Consider the following 22,960-nt stretch of genomic DNA (forward strand, 5'->3'; position numbering starts at 1 on the left):
CACAGGGGTTCGATGTTTATCGTGAGGTCCTTTGTTCAACACTGCTCTCGGAAATTTCGTTGTTGGTTGTAAGCCACCGTCCTCTAGAGCCTTCGGAATTTCTGCGTGGCAATGTGACTCCAGAGGTTAGCATACCTAGCAGACATATTTACCAAGGTGATTGAATTAAATTTATCATTTGTCACAACACGTGAAAGAAAATGGATTTCTTGTTTCGCATAATACGAATTTCCGATATTTCCAGACTTTCTTTCGAACGGTCTTGAGACTTGGGATGTTCTTTTATACGTCATGGATGCGTGAGGGACTTATAACTTGCTTGTAGCTTGAGTTACAAAGATGGTTATTTTACACTTACTGCAGAAGGTTTTTAGTGCTTACGAAGCAGAGAAATGTTTACTAACAAAATAACACGAGGACTTAATTGACTTTTAAGCAGTCACATGATCTAGTGGTTAGAACGCTGGCCTTGTAAACCTGGGGTCTCGGGCTCGATTCCCGGCGGTGCCCGAATTTATAACTTGTGTTGGGCAAGGCCGTGGTCTAGGCAACACGGAGTTTTCCTCCGTGGCATCCCAACAATTACTCCATTCACACACAGAAGAAGGCAATGGCAAACCACTTCTGGATCATCTGCCAAGAACGTATATGAACAGGTCCCAGTCCGAGAAAAGGATGGAAGGATCCTGTTCATATGGACCTGTCGTCAGACAGAACACTAAATAATAATAATATCTGGAAAATGCATGTGCAATTGTTCCTCTGCCAACATTTTGAAATAGTTCGAAGGAACATTTTTTTCACAGATGCGAAGTCGTATTCTGAGATATACATCAGCATAATCTCAATGCAGAAAACTGCGTGAATATAATAATAAATCTGTCCCGCTGTACGCCACTTAGGCGCTTGGGGGGGAGAGACGGTATAGGGCCTACTCGTTCGTAACCTCGACACTAGATGGGGTGAGTGTTCAGCGTCACGCCCCTCCTACGCATAAACCTCTACCCAAACCCTTTCTGAAATGTAGGGTCGATTTAATATGACGTTTTACGTGTAGGGTTGTAAATTTAAAAAAAAAGTACTTAAAATAGGTTTTTGTTTCGAGGATTCCGTAAAAGTATTATTATTTCCAAAGGGGGTTCGCAGTAGTGAAGAAATTTGAGAGCCTCGGTGGTCAAAGGGGTAGTGGTTTGGAGGGGGTGGGGACTATGTTCGTCGGAGCGATTTGCGTCAGTTAGGCCTGTGTTGCGCGACATTGCGGTTGTAACTGGCGTTCCATTATGGCGGCAGAGACCGACAAACAACATGGCTCTCATTTTATCGCATTCCGTAATCCTGTATGCTACACGTAAGTATGCAGTGAATGGAGGATATGAGTGCTGAATCACGAACAGTATGAAATTCCAAAGGCAACTACAAACTAACACGTTTATTGGCATAATGGCCCTAATCGCTCGGAAAATGCGCCTCGGCTGATCGCTTTTGCAGGGGTGTTTTCGCTGGAAGAGACCACGTGACCTTGCTTGCTTAGAAGTTCCGAAGCTGAGGGACGTGTCCTTTTTTATTTTCCCGGTATTGCCCTAACGCCAAGTAAACATTACGCATTCATGTAGCTTAATTTATGAACTGGAACCATGGACCCATTTCAGCTGCTTCTAAATATTTTTTCATACAGGGTGTCCCAGAAAGAGTCCACACATTTTAAACATTTTTACTGAGAAAATTAAAAGAGCTAGGACAGTACAGTTTTCACCACACGAAACAGCAACTCAGGAAGTTTTCCACCCCACCTTTCTCCATTTCACTGAATTCAACCTGATCTCCCTTTGTTGATCGCGCAATGTCCATCCGGTATTCAAATGCTTAGAAAGTTTGCCACGTGTTTGAGGCGTGGTTCCTTCCACAGGATGGACGATGCGGTTTTTAAAATCTTGCCAACAAGTGACTCGTATGCGATACACCTGGTCGTTTGTGCACCCCCAAAGGAAGAAATCCATGGGCGTTAAACCCGGCGATCTTGCGGGCCATACAACGTACCCACCTCTTCCGATCCATTTTGCAGGAAACGTGTGTAGAAATAAACTTTCTGGGTTGCTGTTTCATGTGGTGAGAACTGTATTCTCCCACCTCTATTTATTTTCTCAATAAAAATGTTTAAAATGTGTGCACTCCTTCTCGGACACTCTGTATATTATATTGGTTATATGAACCACATCTTTCTAATCCTCCTTGAATTTCCACCGTAGTGGTATTATACATTATAAAGGTCCGAATTGTATGCCCTGAGTTCTACCTACCTAGATAAATTGGCTGCAGCTTGAAGCTGACATCTCGTCTCTCCCTTTCTAGCACTGAAATTATTTCCCGGAGCTGTACTTAAGGGTCCCCCCACGACCGAACGACGTTTCGGTGCGGTGTTTAAACACAGGGTCGATGTGTCTGTCTTATGACACTAATATATGCCAGGTTCTTACTCGAAGTGACAGGAGAAATTAACAGATGTGTATTAAAGGAAACAATTATTTGTATTGAAATACATATATCGTATGATATCGTGATATATTGGGTTACACCTTTCGGTAAATTTCTTGCCAAAATCACACCCTTGCTCTTATATGATATGCTAGGATGTGTACTTTCTGTAAGGTATACAGTTGCATGTAATTTCAAATAATTAATATTTTTAAAAGTATATGAAACAAATATTTCTATCCACAAATGGCCGTATTTTCTGATATCGTCTCTAATCACACGTTTGAGGCAAGGAAATATTTACTTTTAATTTATGTTTCTGTATGATAATGTTTTTTCGGAAAGGTCTCTTATTACATATGTTGACCTTATTCTGAAATAATACAATGCGACGGAAGTTTGGAGATAACTTCACTTGTTCTTATGCGAATTGTGTTCTGTTGCATATGATATAGGAGTTAGTCAGATGTCGAAAAGGAGGGCAGTTTTGATAATAAATTATTTTGTATCATCTCCGTTTCAGTCTAGACCTGATTCATGTCCTAATTTTACAACCCTTATCTTTACCTTCTTAAGTAGATCTGTCTTGAACACTCCTTCTCAAAACTTCCGGCAGAGGGCTTTACCATAACAAAGCCTCTTAAGACGTTTTGAATTTTACGAAAATAAGACAGATCATTATGTATATTCAGTACTGTCTGGTTCGTTTAATAACACGTAACATTCGAGCGAAATAATTTATATCCGGCTTTAGATGAATGGTTAAAATTACAATTTATGGTTTGTTTTCTTAAGTGCAGTTATGGCTATGCTAGAATACACAATTTGCTTACCCTTAAATTAAAATTAAATTATTTGGTTATTCCGTCAAATCACAATGTATTTAAAATAAGATAATTAAAATAATTAAAATATCATTCTTTGTTCCATATCGAATAATCGATTTACAATTGGAACAGTTACAACATGTTTCGGTTTTATTAAACCATCATCAGGTGTAAAATTATATTAAATTTAAAACTCAATTACAATTTTTTCGTAGTGTAGTTTTGGAGGTCGTGTCCAGATATTTTCATATAATGGATCAACTTTATTGTTTGAAGTGATGCTTTTGATGTTTACATCGGTCTGTGAAGTAAATGATTCAAAGAAACATTATTGAATATGGATGAATATAGAAAACAATTAAATAAATAAATAAATAATATTATAAGGAAAGTAAAATAAACATATAAACAAATAATTTAATTTTAATTTAATAAATCACAATATGACGCAACTACACTATTTTATGAATAATTGCTTACCCTTGTTTCAGTCTGAGTCCAAATAAGTTTGAAACAAATGTAACTGTTTTGATGACGATAATACGAATGTATTTCCATTGAGGGCACACCAAATTTAAGTAGTCCTTTACCGGGAGGTTAATGTACGCACCTGATTTTTCTTCAATACGTATTAGTTACATGCACGTTCTGTTTAATTGGCCTTATAATGTTAGAACAATTGATTTATCAAGGAGCTCACAGCAGTAAGCTGTATTTTCTTCATAATTTCGATCTTGGCATTTAGAACTAGGGACTAGCGAGATATATCGATATTTCGATACTGGGTGTCAACTCTAGGCTACAGTTTGTTTCCCGTTCCGATGAAAAAGGACTCGGATAATTACCCAAAAAAATAACAAGGGGTTCACGAGCCGAATTAGCAATTCTGATAGAGATGAACCCAATTTCTATGAGCGAGTAGAAGTCTCATGAAGCTTCTCCTGCCACTCCCGCTGCCTGATGCAAATCGCAGATTCGTATTTGCTGAAGTATTACAACGCTGCATCTCGAGTAGTAAAGAGAATGATATTACTTCGGTCCTTCCGTCTGTTCGCCTTTTGCGCCAAGACATTCGCTCGGGAGCAGACAAAGTTGATTGATTGATTGATTATGTCGTATTAAGGGGATGTTGAACTTTGCGTGTGTCTGAAGAATATTGTAAGTAAATAAATGATTATTAACCATCGCATGCTTTCTCGTACCAATGATTCGTACTGACAACAAAGTGATGAGAAGAATATATGAGCTAAGACAGAATAAATAATAGAAGGAAAGAGATGATTTCTTAATGAGATGTTTTTTGACGATCAGATCAAGGATTGTGGGAGAAGCGTCGTGGGTAAGGTGGTAGGGCCTGAAATTTTGGTATAGGATAATACTGGTTAACGTTATTCAGGAGACTTCTAGAAACACGACCAATAGCCGTGATCGGTGGTATTTAAAATTTTCATCGGTGTCAGACTTTTATAAATTGAAGAATTTTCAAGTCAAGATACTTAAGAATTGGTGAAGTTTTAGGTTCTGACGGCGGTGAGTATGAAGATGGCTGTTATCTGGACTGTTGCGCCGAGTAGTCTGGCAGACGATCGCCGATGTAGGCATCAAGGACATGTGAGACGTCGGTAAACATCTATCAGACTACACGGCGCTGTAATCCAAAAAAAAATCCATCTTCGGACTCATCGCCGTGAAAATCTCAAATCCTGATTCATCTTAAGTAATTTTGAATATTATTTTAACAACTGATTATGAACGTATATCTTATTAAATTATATTTTGCAGATTGCGTTGTTACACATTAGGCGCAATACACTCGTTATGAAACATTCTGAATATTCTAAAGTAAGTTTAGGCCGCTCGGTCTGAGGCGTGGGCCTTGTGCCGCTTGGTCGCCGGGACCGTGGGTTCGAATCCCACTCAAGCCATGGATGTTGTGTTGTGCTGTCCTGTGTACAGGTAGAGGCCTTGCGACGGGCCGATCCCTCGTCCAAGGAGTCCTATCGAATGTCTATAGATCAAGCCAGTGCTCAGGCACTTGAAGAACGGGTCGTTCCCAGTATCCCCAGTAAGTTCGCGTTTAAGATTTTTTTTTATAAATACTTCCAGGAAGGATATTTAGAATGACAGATTCTGGATTCATCAATGAATAGCCGATTTGTTTCTGGATTAGATATTACAGTTCTTGAAATTTAATGAAGGCAACGTACTGCTAATTTCAGGAAGTTACAAAAGCCATGAAGCTGCCCCGTTCTGCAAAAAACCATGACAAGGAGGTGTCAGAAGTTCCTCCTCCTCACTCCGCGCATATATTACAACCCCTGTGCCGAGCATTCCGTAATTCCCTCAAGACACGACATCGTAAACATGCATTATATTTCATGCATAGAATTTCAACTTGACATAATATTTTCTGACTTTCTCAGAGAAACATATAATAGAACAGCGACTGAGAAACAGCTGTCGCAAGGTTTTTATGCTCTGAAATTTGGTTCATTCAAGAATATATCGTTTCTAATAAAAATCATGCTCCAAGGAAATAATATAATTCCACTCAGTTCTGCCTGTAACTATTCCGACGATAAATAGTCATCGAGAAAGCTCGTAAAAAGATAAGGGAATAATCAGAGAGGAAGAAAGACAGTGAATCAGAGGCAACAGACTGAATGGAACATGTCAAAGAAAATGAGAAGTTTGATTTCTTGGTTTAGTGACGTAATCCCGACATGTCAACCCTGACACCGTTGAAGAGTAAGCAAACTGAAATCATTGTGCAAACAGTCCATGTGGGCCTCGGGCTGCAGGTCAAACAAATCCGGACGTTTCGAGAGACAGAAATAAGACAATACAAAAAATGAAATAAAATCCACTGAGCCAGCATCTGAGTGCCAGTAAGAAAGGACTTGTGTTGAAACAACAGATTGTCTCCTATCCAAAGAGAGCGTCTGTGGGTTTATTTTACTGGAATATTAAATTATTTTTATACAAAAAATCAATCGACAAATGTGAGTAAATTTGCTGTGAAATATGCAAAACTTGATATCATCAAATTTAGAGATTCTCTAAGGAAAGAAGCTATCTTACGTGGAAAATTTATCAATCGAAATTGTACCAAACTCTGATCACGACTGTACCACTTGCAATACAGTATCGATCAAAAATATTCACACATTTAAACACTTTCATTGATATATTTTTTTTAATTTTAATGTAAGTTGTATATGAAATTACTTATATAATAAGCTACTTTTACTTTAAATATACAGTGTTTGTTTTAAAAATTATAGCTCTTATGGTCTAAAGACTAAAAAAAAATAGAAATTTACCCTAAATGAGAAATGCATACAAAATTTTAGCTATAAAGCTTGAATTAGAGAAGATTAAGAGGTAATATTGCAGTGAGTCTCAGAGGAATAAGATGATAAGTTGTGAGGTGTAACGATTTGTGGCGTGTTTGGAACACGATAATGAATCGATGATTCTACAAAAGACGCGATTTCATGGACAGCTTAGTTACCTAATAAGCTCTTCAAGAAGGATTCTGCTGTTGGACTCAGTTGTAAGTAAGTTTGGTCAAGGCAATGGTTAGACCTAAGAAGAAATTAATGCAGATCTGTCTGACGTGTAACCGTGTTTTGTCGATGATATAAAATGGGTGGATGAGTAGCTCGCACTTAAGATTCCAAAACGTAAAAAAAAAAAAAAAAAAAAAAAAAAAAAAAAAAAAAAAAAAAAGCGAGGATGACCGTGGATAGAAAATGTTCAAATTGCTTTTCAGTTCATAACACACGCACGTCCCTCACTCCGTCACTCTTATGGGGCGAAACCAAAATGCGTAGGATATGAACACACCCGAGTTCATATTTTATGAATGTACTTATGAATTTTAAATGTGGCCCACTTCTCGGCGGTTATGAACTCTTTCGGACACAAATTTCCATTTACACAATTTTGTAATGCATTCTTCCTGCTCCAACGTTTGCGTAATGAATTTTATTTTCTCCTTTAACTCCGACATGTTTTTGTGCCATTTTCCTGAAAATGGAAATGTTGCATTCCGCTTTAGATTCGTACTTTGCAAACCACTCTGTATCTCTGTCACCTATTGTATATGACGTATCTTGAACGTTCGACTTAGCTTAACCGCATCACAGCTGAAATATGAACGTCGGGACTTAACATGACTAAGTACAAATTTACAGCTTTGCTAATTAATGGCTGGTTTTATTCCTTTACTTAAAAGCTAGTCAAAAAGTTTACTAAATAATTCAATTGGTTACTTAGTGAGCTCCTGCTTTGTGAATGGGAACTCGAAAAATTATCGATATTTGTACTCATTTTTGTGAGTGAGATTTGACACCACTTGGATATATTTAACACCCCGGACAAAATGTTCAAGGTTGTGGTTAAGATTAAGAGAGGCTTTATATGTATTTTAGGGCCCCTTTTAATATTCCAGGCGTTTTCTTGTATTAATGCCAAATATATGTCTGATACGTTCTTAGTTTTATAAAGCAAAGCATTACAAACATTTCGTTTATTTTTTAATCTCCGTTTTAAATGTCAGGTGCGATGTGTAATTAGAAAATCTATTCCAACATCAGACACAAACTGTTCGTATGAGGATAAAATAGCGAAAAGCTTAAAAACTTGATTAATGACGTCTGCGCGCATAGAAAAGTGATTAATGTGCGGACGGTGTCAGCTCTTGGCACTGTGTCAACAGTATTGATCAGTAACGAGTCTAGTTCACGTGTCGCTGGAAATATTTTGTTTTTTTACAGGACAACCAAGCTTTTTCACATTGATAAATGTGTAATGACAAAGCGGATGGTTTTGAAGAATGTTTATGTGGTAACAGTTGTTCTTACATTTAAATTGTTTTTTATATTTTTTCATTGTGTGAAGTTCGAAAATTGTTCTCGTTCCCGGGAGTCGAAATATGGTCGTCTAACCCAGTTCGCGTACCCCCAGATATAATCTCTCTTCAACTTTATACCCCCAAAGTTGTTGGTGAATAATTCGAGTTATACATAGTATATAATCTACATCTAAAATAAACTAAATAAATTACATTAATGATTATTCAGTGTTTATCATAATTTTTTTTAAATTTCACGTGCCCTTTAAGATGTCTTCGCGTACCCCAGGTTGAATAACACTGGTCTAACCCACAGCCAGTCACTTCACTAACTTATTTAACCCAGCACACAATAGCATGATTCATTGATTCATTGGTATAATATAAATAGCTCTGAGAGTTTATAAAGCTCTTGGAAATCAATTAATGTGGAGCTTTTGTAAAATGTGTTTGAGATGGTATGAGTTCAGAGGGATTCGTGCCGCGGAAATACGAGAATTATGCCAAGGGTGAGGGGAGACTAATATAAATCACGATTAATAAGATTTCGTAAGAAAGTTTTAAGGATGCGTACATTAGCAACGAATGGGGTTGATAAACTACAGCTGAGAAGGGATAACAGAGGAGGCAAGGTATTGTGTTTGGCTTGCAGAACCTCGGCGAGGAAATTTGCAGAGAGGCGAGGAACAACTTATTTATAAATAGCAAATAAATTTAAATTCGCCAACTTCTGATCTTGGAGTTCAGCAGCGTTGAATGTTGAGAATTATCAAAGGTTTCGGCAAATATTGCAGTTTACGTGTTCATTATTCGCCCTGGATTTGGAAATTGCAGTGTTTGCCGAAACGTACGAAGATTCTCAACATCGAAAGGCAAAGTTACGAATCAGACTCCAACCACAAAAACCTAAGGACAAGAATTTAAAATCTCCAAGTCGGGCAGAGAAATTTTGCGATGAATTAATACAAATAGGGTTAAGGCAAATGTTTTGCATGATTAAAAATAATAAGATGGGTATGATTTGTGAACAAATGAAATACATATGGAGTGATGTAGAACGACAGATTCTGTTAGAAAATATAAAAAAGAGGTCATTTATATTTTATTGTGGTGTGAAATTTGGGAGGTCTAGAGAAGGATGAAGAGTTTGTTGTACAAGAAATGAGAGAAGTGGATTAACGTGGTTCAAGACTGGTATTTGTAAGCTGAGAGGGATTTGGAATGGATCCGAGGAAGTAAGGTGGCCGTCAGTATAGAGAGGGAGAAGGCGATTACACCCCCTTAGTGCTACTCGGCCAGCAAATCAGCGCAGACCGAAGGTTTTTCGTCGTGACAGACCGAATGGATTGAAATTGGGAAGCAAAGTGACATTACAGCGTGATTAAATGCATCTTAAAACTGTTCAGCTTTTCAAAATTTCAATTTCCGTATAATCCGAAATTACACAAGAAACATCGTTTTAATTTTTTTAAAAAATAACTTTTAGGCCTACGTATTGCAATTAGGCTCCTGGAATTTGGTATGATGATGGTAACTTCGCCAATTTTTTTTATTATATCTAAAAGTGCATTAGATATCGTAACAGCTAATAGTAATTCGTCCGAACGACTTGTCACATAAATGTAGACGTCTGTTTCTGCAGGTGATCCAAGAATCACGCAAGCCATATTAAAATATTTTATTTACAGTTGGATTTCTATTAATAGACACACAACATTTCTGCGACTATACAGAAACATGTGGGTCACGTCATGTTGTAACCCGCTCGAACGAGTCAGCTGTTTTTCAACAGTCGAAGTTGTTGGGTTTGAGGTTCTCATGGAGTACGAAGATGGTAGAAGTTTCCCGACGTTTCAGGGGTCCTTGCTGCCTCCATCATCAGGGCGAAATCATAAATAATACGACCGATTGTTCCATCCGTGTAATGTACGAGGCGCGTCCCAAAAGTAAGTTTCCCACTCGTCCCACAGCTAGCAAACCTTATATTGAGCGAAGCGACTGTGCATACGTGATAGAGCAATGACGTAGCATGGCGCATGCACTAACGGTACTTCCCGCGTTCTCACAGTAGCATCGTTGCAGCTGTTGAAGATGGAGGTTCTTATTCCAGCTCCCGCCGACTGTGAAGTGCGGTCAGTGATAACGCTAGGCCGCACACGGCTCGACGGACAGCAAGTCTCCTGCAGGAGTTCAGCTGGGAGGTGTTTAATCATTCACCCTACAGCCCGGACCTCGCTCCCAGTGATTTCCATCTTTTCCTACACCTCAAGAAATTCCTGTCCGGTCAGCGTCAGCGTTTTGAGAATGACAGAGAGGCGGAGATGGTTGTCACACAGTGGTTCCAATCCCAGGCGGCAGACTTCTACGACACAGGTATTCAAAAGTTGGTCCCACGGTATGACAAATGTCTCAATTCCGGTGGCGAATATGTTGAAAAATAGCTGGACACTTGCTGTATCTGTTGCAATAAATATTTCCATGAAATTGCGTTTTGTTTCTGTAAACGGCCCCAGGGAAACTTACTTTTGGGACGCGCCTCGTAATAAGCCCCCTCGATGTTACCAACATAAATACAGGCTATTAGATGTTTCCCAGACTGCACTCTGTGAAAGTTTTCATGTTTGCAGTGTAAAATGTGCATTTGTTATATTAAGGCTTTCGACGAAGACCCGTAACCTCTTCAGGACCTATCTGAAATAAAGGTAGACGTTTTGTCTGATTTCCAGCCGAAGTAAAATGTTTCCTGCTAAATCAAAGTATCTACTGTCACGTTCACAGCGACACAAGCTGTTCGCTGGTTTAAAATGAGTTTACATTTGCCTTAAAATGTATCTGATTACTAAGGAGTTCCTACGATAAATGAAGTGTCTCTTGTGTTTTCACTTTATCGGGAAACCTTCTTGTATACAGACAGGATTTGAAGATATAGAACAAAATAGGCAGATATGATAAAGTAGGTATCTGTAAAACGACTGAGAGGTTGTTACATGGATTGATTGTAAACAATTGATTGATTCATTGATAATTGCTTCATTTTCAGAATGGTTATATTGTTATATCTTGTTACGTATTCATTTATGAGATGAAAGCAAGAAATTCTTTACAGTTAAAATAGTTACCTAATAATGTAGGTTCAAAATTGATTTGGTCAATGGACCGAGTTCGTGAATAATGCAGTTTCGAGACTTTTTTAGTAGTGATAAATGTACTTTGTTTTAGCGCTGCGTGAGCCACTTTAATTTTGGTTTATAGTGTACTCAACAGGGAATTTTCTAGGCGGCGTAGGAGCTCTCTCTATCCGCCTGAGTGCGCACTAAAAAACTTAATTCGCGACATTGTAAGTGACACGTCCCGAGCGGGAATGTGCCTTAAAATGTACAAGACGCACGTGCAGTACGTAATTGCATGTCACACTTGTCTTCACGTTATTCCTTGCTCCATGAATGATATTAAAGATAAAACAATGTGTTGTTTATGTTGTCAGTTATCATTGTCATAGATCACAGAATTAAATAACTTTTAAATATGACCGTCTTCTGGGATGATGAACAGTGTAGTGTGATGATGGAGACAGCACGTACCTCTCAAACGTTGGTAAACGTTTAGCAGACTAGAGTAAAGAACTTTTAGTTTTGTTTTATAAAATTATTTTCAGAGACGAGTCGCGGGCGTTTGTAATCACTGTAATGAAATCCCAGATTTCCAAAAAAAGTGCGATAATTTTTTATCCGATGGGCGGCTTTTAGATTCTCATGGAGTTGGTTCGTAAAATGATTTGTCTGTCATTCTGTATTGCTTTTGTAGGTAATCTATCCTCTGACTTTTAATTGGGATGCCTGATTCGTCGTCATACAACTAGACACCTGATCACCGGGTTCTCCCTTCAGATGCAATGTAGGAATTAAGGCAGACAAAGTTTCATTGTGGTAGTTAATTCTCCGAGTCCGTGTTCGTACCCCGGTATTCATAATTCCACCAAAGCTCGATATCCATTGATCACGTCTCTTAAAGTGTACGACAGGAAAATTAAATGAATATATTTCTTTTCTGAACTTTATTCATCGTCTTTTGAGATTTTTTAAGTTTTAAAAATCACAGCATTCGAAAGGATTCATCTCCCTTCGTCATAGGACGCCTACCCTGTTCGATTCGGTAGACGGAGCTGTTCCTGATCTGTGGGTCCGCCAGATACATCAGAGTAGGAGTCTGACGACGAAGGAAGATTCAGGCTTTGAAAGCCATATTCATGACATATTGAAAAACCCTCAACAAATTAATTAGTTACTTCCTGGCTTTAATAAGTCAGTAATTGCTTATTATAGAAATCATTGAGCAGATGTTAATTTTAAGTCAGTGTGAATTGTGGTGTCAGATAATTGAGTTGGGTTTTGTTTAAAACAATTTGTTTTACGCTTTAAAACTTTGAATCCCTCAGAAAACGTTATTGGAGTTACCTCTGCTAATTTAATCAACTGTGCTCGTTATTAATGTTTTAATATACGCACAGGCTTATTTTGTTTAAATACGTAGTTACTTTTTATACATTGGTCAGATATATATTTAAAAAAAAATCAGAATGAAATTAAGAATTATGTCAGAGTAAATTTTAACATTGTATTAATATTTTGCAGTTTTGAATAAAAATAATTTAACCTGCGAAGTAATTTCGGCTTAGGTTAAGTGATGTATTCAGTAGTGTGAGCTCTGTAAATAAATCAAATTGACCACAACGCAGTTTCTGAGCGAAAGCTGATTCCAGTGTTGACACCTGAGAGTAATTTGTTGAAACATCGAACTTTGCCTACTGCGTGTTGAAGCCGTGTAGGATCAAAATTGAAAGAACAGTGGATGCATTCAATATTAAAGTTCCAAGTCTTTCTTGAGCGTATGGAAATGAAGGTGGATTTAATTAAAATGGAAGCAATATGACTTGAAGGATTAATTAAGCTCTGGATTTGTTTGTTAACAGTGCGAAAGAGCGAATAACTATTCAGTAGTCTACGAATTAAGAAATTGGTTATAAATAATACGACCGGATATAGTTTGCTTATTAGAGGTTGAGGAAGGTATGATTTCGTAATCTCCCCCAGGGTTTTTCTGATAGAAATTTAACTACTGTATAAAATTTTAGTTATTTAATTCTATACTAAAAGATTAACGTTGGTACTACTGAAAGTTTGTCATTTCTCAGTCGTAAATCATCACGAAAAGTCTGTTTTAATTCCTGTGGTTGTGTGGGCGACATTTTTTTATCCCAAAGCTCCTCAACTCGACGTGAATTAACGTTTCATGAATTCTAGCTCTGGTAATCTCTGTTCAGAATATAACATTAATATGTTTTTTTTTACGCATCTAACTAAAGGTAGCTGCCCATTTGTTTATCAAGAAAAGTGGGCCTATGTGTAAGAGGTTCAGCTTTTCTGTTAGACGGACGTCAAACTGCGCAGGACCGAAGTATCGATTCGTGGAATTCTTAAATATGTTACGTTTTTGTCAGCTCGTATGTTTTTAACGTATCTTCGGACGGTGGGATAAAGAAGACCGGCGAAATTATATTCACCAAATCCTAAAATAATTATAATCGAATATTTGATAAATTTTAGGCCTCATCCCTTTCTCTCCCTCTGTTCCTTGAGCAGGTTATTGTAACGCAGACCCACATGACGAGAAATAAGGTTATATCTGAAGGCCAGAGCCACGCTGGCCTTGTAATCCTGGGGTCTCGGGTTCGATTCCCGGCGGTGCCCGAATTTATAACTTGTGTTGGGCAAGGCCGTGGTCTAGGCAACACGGAGTTTTCCTCCGTGGCATCCCAACAATTACTCCATTCACACACAGAAGAAGGCAATGGCAAACCACTTCTGGATCATCTGCCAAGAACGTATATGAACAGGTCCCAGTCCGAGAAAAGGATGGAAGGATCCTGTTCATATGGACCTGTCGTCAGACAGAACACTAATAAATAAAAACAACTGAACGCCATGTCAGTTTCTAGTAGTGTTGTCAAGTGGTGATACTCGGACATGTATTCCTCGGTTTCTCCAGTCAAATACAAGCCGATATTTCAATGTACACTGTTGGTTGACTTTCACCCGACATGTTTCACCTCGTTGACATTAATCTCCTTACAGTTTTCTTTATTTTTAATCTAAGGATGGAAGAGATTTATTCTTTCGAAACGGCTGTACCAACTATAAGATTACATGGCGTTACAACCCATGATCATCTTATACAGTGAGAACTTCAAATCTCGTACTTATTCTAGCGAAGTATCTTATAAAATTGATAAATCATCTTTAAATAACTTAAAAGATTTGAATATAGTCATTGAAACACATCACATATTATGGAATATTATTGGGCACAAATAATTAATCACATGAATTAAGAGTGTGCAGTTAGCTGAACGTGAAATGCAAATTCGGTTCTGTTGTAAGGTCCTGGGGTCATCGACATTTAAGTTCGTAATAAATACAACGTGCGTGGATTTATTCTGCATCAGTGCGCATTTCTGCCACTAATTGCCGTTGTGGTTTGCTACCATCAAATTTGCTTGAAGCAAAGTAATTTATATTCAGGTTTGAAACCAGTAACTAATTTAAAAGCTAACTTGATGAAAACTAATGGTACGAATAAAATGCGCACCATGGTCCAACTCTGCGATGATAAATTCATTTAAATTGACGAATGATGATACATAGAACAAAGGCAGACCAAACCAGTGTTAGGATTCTTTACCCCGGAATTATTAATTCCGTGAATCTTTCTCGTGGTGTGGTCTCTAACTTGGGTCTGCGTTACTGTAATCATTATTAGGTTATTCAAATTAAGGGGTGTTACATTAAGCAGGCCACGTAACATAGGAAATGTGAAAAATGTGTACAAAATTGTGATTGGAATGTCTGATGGGAAGATACTACTCAGAGAACCTAGACTTAGATGGGATGATAATATTAAATGAATTTTTTTTAAGTATACATGACTAGTGACGGGCTGTTGTGGACACTGTAATGAACATTCTAGCTCCATAATAGGGGTGCTCTTGACTAGCTGAGCTTACTCCGAAGGACTCCGCAGTAAATTATGTACAGATTTGTACATATGAACACTACGTAAGTGAAGGTATTTAGTCTATTATGAATAGTGTATTGTGATAGTACAGATATAAATACAGGGCATTTGCATTACTTTGTGTGGGAATACGGACAAGTATTTATGAACCTTATGCACGCTTTTCAACATAAAATTTAACGGTGATAGCAATCTACATGCACCACGAAATATTTATTGCATGGTGAAACCATTGGCCGGCTAATGATCTGCTGTCTCGTTCCAGGTTGCTGGAATTTATTATAATTATTGGAATCTGAAATGCACAACATTTCACCGTGACGTTTAATGAATGTCGGTAAAGCCAGATACCGAATAATAAAATACAAATTAATCCTTTGAAGCCCATTCCGTTCGTAGCACAGAGGAAATACCACACTTCGCCATTACAAAGATAATCTGTTTAAAGTTCTTTAAGGGCATAATTCATGTTTTGCTGAGAATTGTACAAACCCCACAAATTCAAAATGTAGTTTTGTTAATAAGTTAAAGCACGTGGTTTATATTCTACTCTAAGTATTGTGATTAATTAGTGGATGTGTGTTTTTTATTGTGTGTCAGATGTTTTATTTTGAGTGTGGTATGTTGTATTGTTGTGTCTCATTGTATTGTTGTGTGAGTGCATCAGTTCATGACGTTTGTAATACATTACAGATATTGTCTTATGTCTAGGTGGTATTAAGTTCTTTTTTTTTTAAGTTAAGTACTTGAGGTTGGATGGTTTTGTAATTTATGAGCTGGTTGATTTTGAGTGGGATGTGTTGTTTTTGTTGTGTCCTTTTTTTATTGTTTTGTTCTGTCTCTGTGTTGATGTATCTCATTGTTTGTTGTGTCTTGTTGTTTTTGTTGTGTCCTTTTGTTTATTGTTTTGTTCTGTCTCATTGTGTTGATGTATCTCATTGTTTGTGTGTCATATTGTTTTTGTTGTGTCCTTTTTTTATTGTTTTGTTCTGTCTCTGTGTTGATATATCTCATTGTTTATTGTGTATTATTGTTTTTGTTGTGTCCTTTTGTTTATTGTTTTGTTCTGTCTCATTGTGTTGATGTATCTCATTGTTTGTGTGTCATATTGTTTTTGTTGTGTCCTTTTTTTATTGTTTGTTCTGTCTCATTGTGTTGATGTATCGCATTGTTTGTGTCATATTGTTTTTGTTGTGTCCTTTTTTTATTGTTTTGTTCTGTCTCTGTGGTGATGTATCTCATTGTTTATTGTGTCTTATTGTTTTTGTTGTGTCCTTTTGTTTATTGTTTGGTTCTGTCTCATTGTGTTGATGTATCTCATTGTTTATTGTGTCTTATTGTTTTTGTTGTGTCCTTTTGTTTATTGTTTTGTTCTGTCTCTGTGTTGATGTATCTCATTGTTTATTGTGTCTTATTGTTTTTGTTGTGTTCTTTTGTTTATTGTTTTGTTCTGTCTCATTGTTCTGTTCTGTCTCATTGTTTTGTATGTTATTGTAGGACACTGCCACCGGGTATAAACCCATTTGCAGTCAATAATAAATAATAATAATAATAATATACAGTTTTATCCAACTTTAAACTTTGAAACCAAACCAGTGTAGGTAAATTAAACTAAAACTTTGTGTTGTTCACTCCACATTATTTCAAATGTGTATTGGTTTGTGCTTTTATTGGCAGAGTCCTCTGAATTTCGCCCCATTCGCAGATGATTGTATTAGACTGGTATATTTTCACGTTCTCATGGACTTACAAGTTAACTCGTAGTTGCGTTTGAATAACATGACAAATAAATTTCCTTCCGACTCAGTTTTTACCCAGGGTTAATCTTTGTAACAGATTTCTCATAAGTGTTCTTCACTGTTTACCTGCTTGTGGCCAAAATTCGTCTAAGCAATGCCTATTTAAATGTTTATTTCTAAAAGAGAGCGTGTTACAAAGATAAAATTGTTAATAATGCTTAGGTAAATATTCGCTGTTTATTCTGAATATCATGCAAAATCCATAGATATACTCTGTGGACAGAATTCAACTATTCCTTATTAAAGATTTCAGTGCATCTTTGTACGGCTTTGAAGTTTAAATCGCATCTTTCTCGTCGGTACATTCGAATGCCCCGCCGTCACCTGGCACTTAAATATCAAATAGAATATTTTTAATCTCTAGGATTATGAAACATTATCATCATTTTTGTGGGAACCTCTTAAAGAATTCATGGCGTAACCACAATTTTTGACGACAAATTAACAAACATAATTTGTATAAGCCGCTACGGAACTGAAAAATATCCAGCCACAGTTAACACTCTTACGGTTTAATCTTAAACGAATTTGAAGTATTGTCGTGACTGTCAAGTTCCCTGGGTTTCCACGCGGTTCAAACGAAATCCGGTCTTTAGAACGTCTTTCCCGTACAAGAGTACAGAATATTTCCATACCTGTGTCTCTGCCCTCAGAGTTTCGATGTAGAAATAGATTTTACCGCTGAATGGTAAACGGGTAAGTGCCACTAACTTTACTTATTTTATAATTCTCCTAAATAGTATTAAAAATATATTAAAATTGGATGAAGATACAATATGAAGGACCTGAACATGATATGAAAGATGAAAACTAAAAATCTTAAAAAATCAGTAAAAATCAGTAATTCAGTTAAAAAGTTTATAACATAACACCTGATGATGGCTATATATAGCCGAAACATGTCGTAAATGTTCCACATGTAAATCGAGTACTCGATACGGAACGTAATCTTTTAATTATCTTATATTGTGATTGACGGCCAATTTTAATATATTTTAATACTATTTAAATAAATCACAATATGACGCACATACAATATCTTCTCCTAAAACGACTTAAAAGACTGTGAAGGTAACTGTCGCCTGGGATTGCTGTAAGTAGACTTTTACCGACGAGGCAGAAAACGCCTCTGAAACGTCGGTAAAACTTCTACAAGACTACGCGGTAGAATAATTCCAGAATACATTTTTCTCTATACTCGACGCCACGAAAACCTTAAATCTCGCCTAAAGAAATTGCTCAGACGTAATTAAGCGGTTTAAGATTTGAGGTTTTCACAGCGGTGAGTATGAAGCGGTGTTTAACAATCACTTGTTTCAACATCTTGTGCCACCTTCAAGGCAATTTTTCAACAGTTTTATTTTTCATTATTTTGGTTCAGTTCAATGCCTTTCGAACGTTCATTAATTTAACTAGTTTTTAGTTCCACTAATTAACTGCACTTAAACTAAATATTCGTGCCCTCTGTTAGGAAATAATAATACTAAAACAGCATGGGGCTACTTATCTGTAATTTTACGTTGAGGCTTACGTGTTTTTAAGTTGGTCTACATACGTTCCTCGCCTACCAGTGTTCGCGCCGTAAAGTCGATAAATTTGCCCGCTAGTTGGAACTGGTTTACGTTTACGTAATTCACCAGAAAATACTGGTTTACCAAAGTTCTCCGGTTTTCATTAATATGTTACAGAGCAGTAAACTTCTTTCATTCGTGTTTAGTAAATACACTGGCTCTCTTGACTGAGTTTGTTTCTGGATTTGTCTGTCTCTCTAAGTAAACCCCGGGATACTACCTTAAATTAGGCCACGATCGTTTCCTTCCACATCCTTTCCAATTCATTATTTAGTATTCTCTCATTCGACGCTGTATAATCTAAGATAATGAAAACGTCGTGAATAAAGAAATAAATAAATAATTTGTACACGACGTTTCGAGAGTTTGCTGTACAGCTGTCGTCTTGTAACTCCCGAAATGCTGATTAATATTAAATATAACCGGAGCAGTTAACAATGCCGTCATAAGCAAGACTTTACTGATAAAAAAACTGTCATAAAATTTTAATGAATCGTTATTTTATAATTTTTGTTCATTCTTATTAATAATAATTGTGCTTAAAAAATATATTATCAAATCTTACGAAGCTCGTATAGGCCTAAACCAAAAAAAGGCGTCCCGAAAACCACTTAAAACAGTTTAATCCTTATAGCAAGAACAGTCCAATAACTTAATCTATTGTACCTACGGTAATTAACAATTATTCTTATTCTTTTAGCATTAGCCCTACATTCGTCGTAATAAGTTTGGTTTTTCCTTATTCTACAATTCGTTACTTTATACAAATCTGTTTAATATATTTTTATCTCTTCTGTGTTGTTTAGTTACATTATAATGTCTTCAGTGTAACGCTCGGCACTGAAATCTCTTTAATAAATACTCCACTGCATAAATAAATAAATAAATAACCAGTGTCTAATATTTTATAAGGACCTTAAAACCATAAAATATGTTGGGGAAGGAATGGGGCACAGTTATATAGATAGAAGACATTAGGGAGGCCAAAGGAATGCTAAATATCGTTGTAATACTGCAAATATTAGTCTATATTGTTTCTTCATTCACATTAGCTTCGCCTTTGAACTCGGATTTAACAGACCAGCATATTACAAAGCGATTTAATCTAAAATAGGAAGTATAAAGTCACGTGTACAAAGATCTGTCCATTCATCTGCTGAAAATTAAATGTAACGCTAGACGCTACAAAAACATGAAGGTCGCTGGCAATCAATACTTTACCTCACTCATGACGGAGGCAGTATGACCTCTGAAACGTCGGTAGACTTCTACCAGACTACACGGCGCAACAACCCAGAAGACAGAAATCTTCATACTCATCGCCCTGATGATGGAGGCAGTATGACCTCTGAAACGTTGGTTAACATCGACCAGACTACACAGCGCAACAACCCAGAAGACAGAAATCTTCATACTCTGATGACGGAGGCAGTATGACCTCTGAAACGTTGGTTAACATCGACCAGACTACACAGCGCAACAACCCAGAAGACAGAAATCTTCATACTCTGATGACGGAGGCAGTATGACCTCTGAAACGTTGGTTAACATCGACCAGACTACACAGCGCAACAACCCAGAAGACAGAAATCTTCATACTCTGATGACGGAGGCAGTATGACCTCTGAAACGTTGGTTAACATCGACCAGACTACACGGCGCAACAACCCAGAAGACAGAAATCTTCATACTCTGATGACGGAGGCAGTATGACCTCTGAAACGTTGGTTAACATCGACCAGACTACACGTCGCAACAACCCAGATGACAGAAATATTCATACTCATCGCCCTGATGACGGAGGCAGTATGACCTCTGAAACGTTGGTTAACATCGACTAGACTACACAGCGCAACAACCCAGAAGACAGAAATCTTCATACTCTGATGACGGAGGCAGTATGACCTCTGAAACGTTGGTTAACATCGACTAGACTACACAGCGCAACAACCCAGAAGACAGAAATCTTCATACTCTGATGACGGAGGCAGTATGACCTCTGAAACGTTGGTTAACATTGACTAGACTACACAGCGCAACAACCCAGAAGACAGAAATCTTCATACTCTGATGACGGAGGCAGTATGACCTCTGAAACGTTGGTTAACATCGACTAGACTACACAGCGCAACAACCCAGAAGACAGAAATCTTCATACTCTGATGACGGAGGCAGTATGACCTCTGAAACGTTGGTTAACATCGACTAGACTACACAGCGCAACAACCCAGAAGACAGAAATCTTCATACTCTGATGACGGAGGCAGTATGACCTCTGAAACGTTGGTTAACATTGACTAGACTACACAGCGCAACAACCCAGAAGACAGAAATCTTCATACTCTGATGACGGAGGCAGTATGACCTCTGAAACGTTGGTTAACATCGACTAGACTACACAGCGCAACAACCCAGAAGACAGAAATCTTCATACTCTGATGACGGAGGCAGTATGACCTCTGAAACGTTGGTTAACATCGACCAGACTACACAGCGCAACAACCCAGAAGACAGAAATCTTCATACTCTGATGACGGAGGCAGTATGACCTCTGAAACGTTGGTTAACATCGACCAGACTACACAGCGCAACAACCCAGAAGACAGAAATCTTCATACTCTGATGACGGAGGCAGTATGACCTCTGAAACGTTGGTTAACATCGACCAGACTACACGGCGCAACAACCCAGAAGACGGAAATCTTCATACTCTGATGACGGAGGCAGTATGACCTCTGAAACGTTGGTTAACATCGACCAGACTACACAGCGCAACAACCCAGAAGACAGAAATCTTCATACTCTGATGACGGAGGCAGTATGACCTCTGAAACGTTGGTTAACATCGACCAGACTACACAGCGCAACAACCCAGAAGACAGAAATCTTCATACTCTGATGACGGAGGCAGTATGACCTCTGAAACGTTGGTTAACATCGACCAGACTACACGGCGCAACAACCCAGAAGACAGAAATCTTCATACTCTGATGACGGAGGCAGTATGACCTCTGAAACGTTGGTTAACATCGACCAGACTACACGGCGCAACAACCCAGAAGACAGACCGTACTCTTCGGCTCAGATCACTCAAAAAATGATACGTGCTATGAAACATACATGCACGCTGGCAGTTGCTAACCTGTCTACGAAAACGTTTATTTAAATGGCTTACTTACTAGCCGGCATAAATTTGATTTTCGTGCGATGCAGATCGCATATAAAGTGCTGTTATATTCTTGATTTGAGGTGCGTGCCTATTAGCTGTAAATTGCCCATGGCTTTCTGACCGATTAGTAATGATATGCAAATAAGTAAGACCTCGCGGTGTACAAATGTTAGTTTAAATAAAGATAAATTGTATGAATATTAGTCAAAGTTAACACGCACGCTAAAGGTCGCAGTAGCTCAGCGAGTTGGGTGATTGAGAGTGGAAATCAACTTGTTTAACTTACATCTACTCATCAGTGTTCTGTCTGACGACAGGTCCATATGAACAGGATCCTTCCATCCTTTTCTCGGACTGGGACCTGTTCATATACGTTCTTGGCAGATGATCCAGAAGTGGTTTGCCATTGCCTTCTTCTGTGTGTGAATGGAGTAATTGTTGGGATGCCACGGAGGAAAACTCCGTGTTGCCTAGACCACGGCCTTGCCCAACACAAGTTATAAATTCGGGCACCGCCGGGAATCGAACCCGAGACCCCCCAGGATTACAAGGCCAGCGTTCATCAGACGGTAAAGGTGGACATAACGTTTAGCTTCCGAAGTCCAATCGATTTTATCAACATGCAAGTTAAATTGTTGTCAATAAGGACATAGAGGGTAGTAATGAGTTGATTAACAGGTCGGTATAATAACTACGCCATGGTTTGGACGATCTGGGTTCGATTACTGACGGGATGGGATGTTTCTCTACGCCGCAACGTCCAGACTGGCCCTGGGTACCTGGCGTTTTCCCTCGGGGGATAAAGCGGCCGAGACGTGAAGCTGACAATTTCCATCTAGTGTTGAAATTAAGAATGCTTAGAGCTGTAACTTCACTTCCCCATACGTCAAGATGGCGCGGTGTTCCATAAATTTAAAGCTCTTGTAATTAATACTTCAGACGGAATAGGTAATTTGCACCAAATGATAATACCTTTTCAAGTGTTATTTGTGTGCGTTCTGTGATAACATAGCACATCAACATCATTGCCAAAGGAGTGAAGTTAGGTGACGTTGGTGGCCATATGATTGGGCCATCACGGTCAGTACATGTGCCAAGGTGCCACTTCGATTAGTGTGCCAACTTTCGACGTGCAGAGTAAAGTCGCCAAATATTGGATAGCTTTTGTTTTGTGTTTTACGTGTTTCATCTAC

At 38.0% G+C, this 22,960-nt stretch overlaps 1 protein-coding gene across 5 annotated transcripts in view; it reads left to right on the forward strand.

The window, feature by feature from the left end:
- The window catches only part of DopEcR (G-protein coupled receptor DopEcR), a 220,011-nt gene that overhangs the window by 151,822 nt on the left and 45,229 nt on the right, over positions 1-22,960 (forward strand). The window lies entirely within an intron of this gene.

Source organism: Zootermopsis nevadensis, unplaced genomic scaffold (genome assembly GCF_977971745.1).
Source record: "Zootermopsis nevadensis isolate Lab colony 2312 unplaced genomic scaffold, Znev_1.0 Znev_ptg000011l, whole genome shotgun sequence".
NCBI lineage: Eukaryota > Metazoa > Arthropoda > Insecta > Blattodea > Termopsidae > Zootermopsis > Zootermopsis nevadensis.